The sequence below is a fragment of the Sinocyclocheilus grahami genome, unplaced genomic scaffold (assembly GCF_001515645.1).
Source record: "Sinocyclocheilus grahami isolate Dianchi unplaced genomic scaffold, SAMN03320097.WGS_v1.1 scaffold395.1, whole genome shotgun sequence".
Taxonomy (NCBI): domain Eukaryota; kingdom Metazoa; phylum Chordata; class Actinopteri; order Cypriniformes; family Cyprinidae; genus Sinocyclocheilus; species Sinocyclocheilus grahami.
In genome coordinates, this window is record NW_015505574.1 from 460,157 (window position 1) to 471,488 (window position 11,332).

Below are 11,332 nucleotides of genomic sequence, written 5' to 3' on the forward strand. Positions count from 1 at the left end.
ACAAATCCCCGACAGAAAACTGCTGCCAGGTTCTATTTATGACGTGCTGACACAAATTTCAAATGGTTTTCAACGGTCGTTTGATCGAGTCCAGTGTAGGCAGACTTTAGCTGTTGTAGACACGGTGTTACTCACCTATTGAGAAGAAACAAAGCAACCTCAGCGTCCGATCGCAGGCCTCCGCTCCTTGAGTTCTCTCCAGTGCTGGAAAGCTGATCCGATATTTACACGGGTCCTACCTCTTGCCTTATCGTTCCGCAGACGTTTTCCTCTTTTGTTTTTTATCCGCCATCTCCATCTCTCTGTCGCTCGGCTCCGCTAATGTCCGTCCTGTGCACTGAACACTCTCTCCTCCACATCATGAGTAGACACGCCCCTTACTGCTGATTGGCTACAAGTTTGTTTTGCGATTCGGCCCGGATCAGTTTTCTAAAGCGTTTTTGAAAAATCACATACCCTGCCTTTAACTGTGAGCAGACCGCGTGTCAATCAATGCATTGGAGAAATAAAGAAAGAAACGAAGCAACAAGCAACCATATATTTTTTTAAAAAAGCCCCAAAAAAACGCATCCCGAGACCCGGGATTTTTTTCACGCAACTTTACAAAAAAAGAAGCCTAAAGTCGCGTATAATACGCGGACTTGGCAACTCTTTCGGCGTCTCCCTCATTGCGCGCGCTGTGGAGATGTGCCGCCCTCTGCTGTCTAGAGTGTGCGCTGCGCGAGCGCTTGTTGTGGTGCAGCGGCCATCCACTACAGCTCTGCAATGACAACAATACTGAGACATTTTCCGCCTGCAGCCGTCCATGTCCAAGACCAAGAGCCAAGCTGTGAGTATATGATGAAAAACACAACATAACACTCGAGTCACACTGAATGAGAGGATGTCCTGGAGTCGCATCTGTACTCACACTGTCTGAATTAGCCACTTGCTATCTTCTCCTAGCTAAGCAGCTTAGTGTTTCGGGAGGGGTTTCACTTTAGTAAGCTTTATTCTGTAAATGTAATTTAAATAATTCAAGCAATTTGTTTGTTTGTTTAGGCGTTTTGGAAGACGAAGGGCACGGGCTTGTTTCTTTCAGCATTCCTTAATTTTTATGTTATAAAAAATAAATAAATAAATCCGTGCTTTAACATAGTTCGTCGTTATTGCATGTAGTTATGTCATTAGTTATATGCAGCGTAATTTGATTGCAGTTACTGTGGTTGTTTTGACATGTCGTTTGTCAGCTGACAGGCTAAAAACAAGCAGCAGCGCTCGAGAACATGCCAGAGGAAGTGACGCAGCAGCGCAGAGTCGGTTAATGATGGATTTGTTTAATTTGTTTAAGGTGTCTGTACAGTCACCTCATAAAACCGCTCTCACTAGAGACATGCTCACTTGACAAACAACACCATGACATACCAGCTAATCCAACTCTGACTGTTTCTGCTGCTTTACAGCAGAAGAGACATGTAAACAAATATTGCTTGTCATTAGGCCGACATGACTATTTCCACAAATTAGCCCATATACAGATTCAAAGCAGAGGAGTCGCACTGGGATAAAACAGCAAAACAATCTACAGAACTGAAGAAAATTATGTTTTTTTTCCCCTTGTTGGATGTGACTTTGATTCAAATCAAAATGTCAAACAAGTTAGCATTTCATGTTTTTTTTTTATATTTGACAGTTTACTTTTTTCTTTTCTTTTTTAAGGATATTTGTTGCACAAAATTACAAAACTAGATGTACAAACCGAAATGTTACGCTTTTACACTTTATGGTCATGGAAATGGTTCTCTGCAGCGTAAACAAAGGCAGGTCTGAGTGAATGAATGCGAGTACTCGTAATCCTGGGTGAAAACAAACACAGCCCTCCCCTCTGCGGAAGCTCTACTGTACTTTATCAGCTGCTGGTTACTGCCTCCAAGGTGGTTTTGTTCCTCATCGCACATGCAGCCGCATGTCTGATTCTGTGTCATGTTTGCTCTCTGTGTGTGTTTTGCTCGTTCAGTACGATGCTGCTCCCATCCAGCCTAGCGCGGCGTTGTGTCCCTGTGCTTTTCATCAATGGTAAGGACTCAGCTCAACTCCAGCCTTCCTCATTGTCTCAGTATGGAAGTCCGCGGGGGTGAGGCAAGCGCTCAGCCAAAGACGTCTACCATCAAGCCTCCACAATCACGCAAGAAGGAGGATTTCAGCTTTGGCAAAATTTTAGGAGAGGGTTCCTTCTCAACGGTGGGTACAATTTTTTGTTTTAGTAGCCTGCATGTCAGAAGACTTTGCAATAAAATATTTAATATTTATTTAATAATCAACAATTTTAAAACAAATTTATATATTTTTTGGGGGGCCCAAATAGCCAGTTTAGTGACAGATATTTTTGGTAGTTTAATAACAATAAAGTTTTACGATGATTTCATTGATTTGTTGTAATAGCTGTACACATTTGAATTGCAGGTTGTGCTTGCAAAGGAACTGGCCACAGGAAAGGAATATGCAAGTAATGGGCATTATATTATATTAAATTATATATGTATATATATATATGATAGTAAATAAATGAACTAAACCGATGTCAATTTGTTTTCCAGTGAAGATTCTAGAGAAGAATCACATCAGGAAAGAGAATAAAGCACACTATGTGATCAGAGAGAAGGACATATTGTCAAGCATAGATCACCCCTTTATCGTAAAGCTCTTCTTCACATTTCAAGATTCCCATAAATTATGTATCCTTTTCAGAGTAAAACTGTGGTGTTGAACTGTGAAATGAAATCAAGTGTGTGTTTGTTAAACTCATTATTACTTTGTTAAAATGTTCTTAACTTCTAATCCATCAGATTTCGCCCTCAGTTATGCAAAGAATGGAGAACTACTTAGATACATTCGCAAAATAGGCTCATTTGATGAGACTTGCACAAGATTCTACACTGCTGAGATAGTTTGTGCGCTCGAGTATTTGCACGCAATGGGAATTATTCACAGGTAATTTACACTTTTGACCAACAATATGACCCTAGGAATAATTTCGTAATGCATTTTTAAATATTCATTTGAATTTTGATTGATTGATTTATTTTTATTTAGGGACCTTAAGCCAGAGAACATTTTACTGAGCGAAGACATGCACATTCAAATGATGGACTTCGGGACAGCAAAACAGTTGTCAGCAGACAGCGTTCAAAGTAACGCACCATTATTAAATATTTCGTGGAATTGCTTTGCTCTGGTTGTTGTTTTTTCCTAGCGACTGTCGATAACTTCCTTCAACCCCCTTGTAGGTCAGGCATGAAGCATTTGTTAGCTATAGATACACTCACAACAGCTCTCAAATAACATAAATATGGGACAGTCTATCATTTTTCTTTGTGCACATATATGAGTTGTTAGCCAGCGTGGTTACGGCCACTGAAGATATGTAATGATGTTTTGCCCACCTAAATCTGCTCTAATATCAAGATTTGTCTTTATAGCAAGAGCCAATTCTTTTGTTGGCACTGCACAGTACGTTTCTCCAGAGCTGCTGATGGAAAAATCAGCCTGCAAAAGGTTTTGGCATTTAATGTGCAATATTACCAGATTAAGATGTGAATAAGTTGCATTGAAATTGTTTTATTTTCTGTGATATTGCTCTTTTAGTTCTGACCTCTGGGCACTGGGTTGTATAATCTACCAGCTGGTGGCTGGGTTACCTCCGTTTAGAGCCGGGTAAGTTATTGATCAATTCAAAATAATGTGGTGATGATGCTTTGCACTTCAGCTGAAGTGCTGGTGGTTGATCACTGTTGTAATTGCAGTTTTAAAAAACATGGTGTGAAATAACAGGAAGTGTTGGCTTTGGTGTTTATGACTTGTTTGTGTAGACAGTACAGAGGGCTTCTGAGGAAACCCCAACCACTGGGTCACATGACCCGCTTGCCGTTTTGGTTACATTACAACCAATACATTGGCTTGGACGGCCGTTGAAAACAAAACACTCAACCACGTGACTAACTTAACCCTTTCGTTCTCTCAGCTGATTCAGAGCTCTTCGCTGCAGACCATTCAGTTGATATTGATTTAGTTCAGTTAGTCATTTACTTTTGTCTTTTAATAGGAACGAGTACTTGATTTTCCAAAAGATAATAAAGCTGGAATATGAATTTCCTGAGAAGTTCTTCCCTAAAGCTAAAGATCTGGTGCAGCGACTGTTGGTAAGAATCTTTGTTTCCATTACCTATCATCACTTTCGGGCCGCACGAGTGTGTTGAAGCACACTCATTGTTTTCCTTCTGATTTCAGTCTTTGGACCCTAGAAAGAGGCTAGGATGTGAGGAAATGGGTGGGTTCAATCCACTGAAAGGCCACATGTTCTTTGAGACAATCGCATGGGAGAACTTGCCGGTTCAGACTCCACCCAAGCTGACCCCTTACCTACCAGCCATGGCTGAAGATGATGAAGACTACTATGGCAATGTTAGTTACATTTATCATACCTATTATGCACAGTACTGTGAAAAATTACATATAAACAGTGTTTTGATTGTTTTTTCTTTTGTTTTATTTTGGGTTATTTTTTGTTATGATTTTTATTTTGTTGTTTTTGTTTCTTTGTTTTGTCTTTTGTTTGGTTGTTTTTGTTCTGTTTTTTATTTTGTTATTTTTGTTTCTTTGTTTTGTCTTTTGTTTGGTTGTTTTTGTCATGTTTATTATTTTGTTATTTTTGTTTCTTTGTTTTATGTTTCGTTTGTTTGTTTTTGTCATGTTATTTTTGTTTCTTTGTTTTGTGTTTCGTTTTTGTTTTTGTCATGTTTTTTATTTTGTTATTTTTGTTACTTTGTTTCGTTTGGTTGTTTTTGTCATGTTTTTTATTTTGTTATTTTTGTTTCTTTGTTTTGTGTTTCGTTTGTTTGTTTTTGTCATGTTTATTATTTTGTTGTTTTTGTTTCTTTGTTTTGTCTTTTGTTTGGTTGTTTTTGTTCTGTTTTTTATTTTGTTATTTTTGTTTCTTTGTTTTGTGTTTCGTTTGGTTGTTTTTGTCATGTTTATTATTTTGTTATTTTTGTTTCTTTGTTTTGTTTCGTTTGTTTGTTTTTGTCATGTTTTTTATTTTGTTATTTTTGTTACTTTGTTTCGTTTGGTTGTTTTTGTCATGTTTTTTATTTTGTTATTTTTGTTTCTTTGTTTTGTGTTTCGTTTGTTTGTTTTTGTCATGTTATTTTTGTATCTTTGTTTTGCGTTTCGTTTGGTGTTTTTTTGTTGCATCGTGTTTTTTGTTTTGTTTTGTTTTTGTTTTTGAAAATAGCCTCATGCATTAAGAAATTAAAATTGACCACTTATTAAACCTATAAAAACTGGGTTCAACTTTACAGCTAACGTTTCATGTTTCTTTTAAGTCTGGATGAAATCAAAATTGATCCTATTTACTTAGCACACCTTACTAGTCTTGTGGTGAACAAATAACCCATGCAAGTTAATCCACTGAAAATTACTTTGTCTTCGTAATATCGTCAAAATCTGAAAATTTGCTTCCCATCTAGAATGGCGTTTCTTCTAATGACGTCAGCTTGACGGCTTGTGCAGAACATCCTTATACCCTCTCCTGACCGTCAACCTGCTGTGAGCTAGAGATGGTGCTAAAATCAAGCCCTGCCGTCAATATTTTTTTTATCATTTAATATTCTTTTTCACTTTTTGATACAAAATAAAATCGGCCACGAGTTCAGGTTAAATTAAAGTTAAATATTTAAGTTTCTATTAATAGTACAAATTGTGAGCTCATAAGTGCAGGCTCGCTGGGTCTTGTCACTGTGTATTGATTTGCTGTTTTATTTGAATCCCCCAGTATGAAGATCTCCTCAGTCAGTTCAGCAGCCTGCGGGTGGTCCCATCCAGCTCATCTCAGATCGTCCCACTGAGATCCTGCAGCAATATTGAGCAGTACATCCATGACCTGGACAGCAACTCCTTTGAGCTGGACCTGCAGTTCTCCAGTGAGGAGAAACGACTTCTGCTGCAGAAGCAAACAAGTGGCAACCCTTGGTATGTTATAACCTTCATTCAGAAATTAGTTTTCTTGCTCATAAACGTTCATTCTGGTTAAATATTAAATTGCCATCCTGTAGTGACAGCGCAGTTTAAACACACATTCATTTTGTTATTACACATAGTAATAGAGATTATAAAGGGTTGCGTGTGTATGTGCTAATAATGATCTTTTTTATCTCTTGCATTTCCTGTTAGGTTTTTTTATAGCATGTTGTAAAATGAACTCTTGATCATTATAGTGCTGTTTTCAACAACACCAAGTAGCACTAACTGCCAGCTTGTTATTCATTAACATCTGCTAATTTTTTCTGTCTTAAAGGCACCAGTTTGTTGAAAATAACTTGATATATAAAATGGGACCAGTTAACAAACGAAAGGTAAAAATCTTTTTTCTCCCTGGCTCTTATCTTTTATGGTATCTAGAGTGAAAAACAGGTGCATGGTTTTCTTTCTTTTTTTTAAAAGAGTTAAATACGAAAACAATAGCACCCTCTTTTGGCTGCAGTTGGTAATGACAGTAAATGTTTTTGACCCTTTCTTGTTTGTCATTTTTCACAGGGACTGTTTGCTCGACGCCGTCAGCTTTTACTGACAGAAGGGCCACATCTATATTATGTGGATCCTGTGAATAAAGTACTAAAGGGGGAAATTCCATGGTCTCCAGAGTTGCGTCCCGAGGCCAAGAATTTCAAGACATTTTTTGTCCACACGGTAAAAATTCTAGTATTTTTTTAAAACGTTTTTTATTACATTATAATATAAATACATAAGCAGTTTTATATATAGATATTTCTATAATTGATTTGTAGGTTATGATGTTATAGTTATTTGACTAATATTTGCCTTCTCTAGAAGCTTTATGGATGGTATTAAAGGTGACATATCATGAAAATCTGACTTTTCCAGGTTTTAAGTGCTATAATCAGGTCCCAGGTGCATCTACCATCCAAGGAAACGTGAAAAAGATTAACCCAGTAGCTTTGTTTTGGGAAGCCTTTTTCTGCAAGCGCCTGAGAAAATGAGCGCGTCAGATTTCGCTCCCTTGGTGACGTGGCAAAGGGATCTCATTATAATATTACCGCCCCTTAATCTGTACGTTTACACCCACGGCGCCGTCATTTTGTTTTCGCAAGCGACAACGGTGTAATGCCACGGCAAAGTTTGAGCAAAACACGCTAACTGTTCTGTCTTTGGCTGCACAGACGAGCACAGAACACTATTTACAGTCCCAGCCTCAGAGGAGACAACAGAGCACTGCATTTATTGATTTATTTACTGTATATTGCTGCTGCCACACAGATCTAAAATAAACATGTGATTTATTTCCCAGCTGTTTACCTTCACAGACATAACCAACTGTTTTTGTTACTCATGTGTGTTTTTAACGTAAACTTGTGTGTGAATGAGAACTTAGTTTAGTACTCACATGCTGTGACAGCCGCTTTCTGTCCGTGTGCTTCGGATGTGTGCACTCAGAAAACCGTATATCAGAAGTTTAAACTCATATGGTTTGAAACGCATGATTTCAGCGCGATAAACATAATCAGAACCAAAACAGATGTTTTAGCAGGTATGTGCTGTAATGGCACAGCTCTATTCTGGAAAAGCTGGAAAAGGGGGCGGGGAGCAGCAGCTCATTTGCATTTAAAGAGACAGATGCGATAAACAGTGTTTCTGCTTCCACTCAAAATGGGCATTTTCAAAATGATATAATAAATGATCTGTGGGGTATTTTGAGCTGAAACTTCACAGACACATTCTGGAGACACCAGAGACTTATATTACATATTGTAAAAAGGGGCATAATATGTCTCCTTTAAATGAATAGTTAACCCAAAATTTTTAATTTGTACTCAGAAAATGTACTCACCCTCAGGCCATCCAAGATGGAAATTAGTTTGTTTCTTCATCGGAAACAGATTTGGAGAAGTGTAGTATTACATCACTTGTTCGCCAATGGATCCTCTGCAGTGAATGGGTGCCGTCAGAATGAGAGTCCAAACAGCTGATAAAAACATCACAATAATCCACAAGTAATACACACGGCTCCAGTCCATCAGTTAACATCTTGTGAAGTGAAAAGTCATGTATTTGTAGGAAACAAATCCATCATTAAGATGTTTTAACTTCAAACCTTTGCTTCCCACTAAAATATGAGTGCTCTATCCATAATATTGCTTTTCCAGTGAAAACGTCATCTTGTCTAAATCAGGATTTGTTTCTTACAAACACATAGCTTTTCACTTCACACGATGTTAATTGATGGACTGGAGTTGGAGTTTGGAGTCTCATTCTGACGGCACCCATTCACTGCAGAGGATCCATTGGTGAGCAAGTCATGTAATGCTAAATTTCTAGAAATCTGTTCAGATCCAAAAAAAAAAACCCTCATCTACATCTAGGATGGCCTGAGGGTGAGTACATTTTCATCAGATTATCATTTTTTTGAGTGAAATATTTCTTTAAATGTATGGTACTTTAATAAATGCATCATACTGACTGATTAGTAAATATAATTTATATGACGTAGTATTAACATGGTGCTCTAAGGTTACATATCCAAAGAAAACATGGTGATATCATGGTACTTCTTGGGACTTTGCTAAATGCTGCTAAATCTTTTTATTGTTTTCTCATGTGCAGCCAAACAGGACATATTATCTCATGGATCCCAATGGTAATGCGGACAAATGGTGTAAGAAGATTCAAGAGGTGTGGGGAACAGTATATCACTAATAAGAGACTACTAGCGTGCTGGGGCATCAGAAGACCACTGGAGTCAAGGCAAGGCTTAGAGGTCTGAGTCCTTCACCATTCAGCTACCAATCAGGAAGTCAACTGTGCATTTATGGGACTAGTGCATCAACATTCCTTCTTGAAGTAAAAAGATGTTTTGCTTGCAGTGTTTTTGTCATATTTAGCAGGTGTAATATAAAATCAAAGATTAGTAAAACTCAGCAAATCCACAATTTGTACTCTATATATGTGTATGTAGATATGTATATACATAGGAAGTATCCCAAAAGCTTGGGGGGGGGAGGGGGAAACACTCAATCTGTTGCCTTTTAAAATAATAAGGATAGCTATAGAGGACACTCAAATGATCCTACAGGTCAAGTACATATTAAATTGATACACATATCATTAATATATTTATATTTATTCTCTAAGTCATGTTGTTCACCTGTATTATGTCATATTACATGTAATTATCATCATCTGAAAAAGAATCACTTTTGAGCCGTTATATTTAGTCTGAAATGTACCCAGCAATGGATTTTTTTGTGGTTTCACATGTGAAACTTGCACTGGGCTCCTTAAATCTGCTGTATATATTTGTTTCATATTATACTTTATTTATAAACATTGGTTTAGTTTGAAAATAAGTACTTGATAAGGTACGTTACACAGTATGCACAGCAAGCGAGCAGCCTTAGGTGTTGCGACAAAAGCGGACGGCTGTCAACAGTCACGTTTTGTCGAGCCGGGTCACTCTCTTGCAGTGTAAATATGGTGTTATACCTACGGGAATTGAGCTGTGAAGAGAATTGCAACTGTAAATAAGGGCCGTGTTTGCAGATGCAGTTTTTGACCACTTTATTGTACATTTAAAAGGATGCTGGTCCAGCACAGACAAACGAAAATGCTGTAACTAAGTGAGAACCAAGCACAGAAGTGTGTTTTCTCCTTGCATTTTTTGAGGAATTGTTCAATTGTGTATTTATAACACGACTAGGTTTGCCAACGAATGTAACTGTGATGTACAGATGATGTATTATTCAGAAAGTAACACGGTGTTACTGGATTTGCACCTTGTATAATTTTATTCTTATATAAGGCCATTTGCTGGCAGTGGCTCAGCCTGTAGTACCTAATATTATTTATATTCTAATATTCAGAGATTTTAATGGACTCATGTTCAGGGGCCACGTGTTGTAAATATTGAGATGTAAAGCCTTTGAATGTAAATGATGGCTGTAATATTTTGCAATATTTTTGTGTGTCCTAATCAGGTCACTTAAATTATATCAGATTCAATGTTTATGCCCTTGGGTTTCTGTGCACCTTTAATGATACTAAAGAATGTCCAGGAGAAAATCATGCTAATAAAAGTGTATATGAAGAGTAACATCTTTCTGCTTGTGTTTCTGACATGTGCGAGACAGCAGTGCTAAGACAACAGCTCCCAATAGACTTTCCATGTCTTGTACATTTGGCTCTCTCATGCATGCTGGCTGTTTTCATTTCTCAACATCTTGCAGCGCTGAAATGAGGTCATACCGAATGAACTCACCATTCAGCTTTCCAGGTTTTAAGGTAAACATATACACAGAAAAACAACAGCTATGAGAAACACATGCCTGCTATTCGCTGTACTGTCTTTTGTATTATCAGGCTTCACGTGGCTCACTCAAACAGTCTTTATTCGATGCGTATTGCACGAGAACACAAGCATGCACACACATAGCACTGATGCAGATAAATGATCTGATTAAACCATAGAAATATAAACTAGATCACTAAACTTATCTAAGCCATTGAAATAGGAACTGTTCTACTTGTGTTTGTCAAACTAAACCATTGATATATTAAATGTGTATCTGATTAAACCAAAGAAACACTGACTATTTCATTATGGAAGCCTGTTCTCACAGAATAAGAAAAAGTATATTGCTTTTGTAAATCATAATTATGACATAAAATTATGACTAAGACGGACAGTCAAAATGTAGTCAGTTCAACTTTTACAATTGTATCTGTATCTTATATTGTGACTTCTATCAATTATGACTTAGTATATCATAATTTTGATTTAGTATGTTTTAATTGCTTTTTACTTCAAATTTGAATCTCATAATTATGACTTAGCTCCTCATAATTTCAAATTGTTGTCATATTTGATCGATTAAACCAAAGAAACACTGACTATTTCATTATGGAAGCCTGTTCTCACAGAATAAGAAAAAGTATATTGCTTTTGTAAATCATAATTATGACATAAAATTATGACTAAGACGGACAGTCAAAATGTAGTCAGTTCAACTTTTACAATTGTATCTCATAATTTTGACTTCTATCAATTATGACTTAGTATATCATAATTTTGATTTAGTATGCTTTAATTGCTTTTGACTTCAAATTTGAATCTCATAATTATGACTTAGCTCCTCATAATTTCAAATTGTTGTCATATTTGATCTTTTATCTCATAGTATTTTATAAGTATGACTTTTTATCTCATAACTGACTTTTTATCTGTCATAATTCACTTTTTGTCTCAACATTTCAACTTTTAAGCTATGTTATAATCACTTTGTTA

General features: G+C 36.8%; 1 pseudogene; it reads left to right on the forward strand.

Annotated features, from left to right (window-relative positions):
* The first annotated feature begins 1,817 nt into the window (after window positions 1-1,817).
* Window positions 1,818-10,141, forward strand: LOC107550316 (3-phosphoinositide-dependent protein kinase 1-like; annotated as a pseudogene).
* Window positions 10,142-11,332: the final 1,191 nt, after the last annotated feature.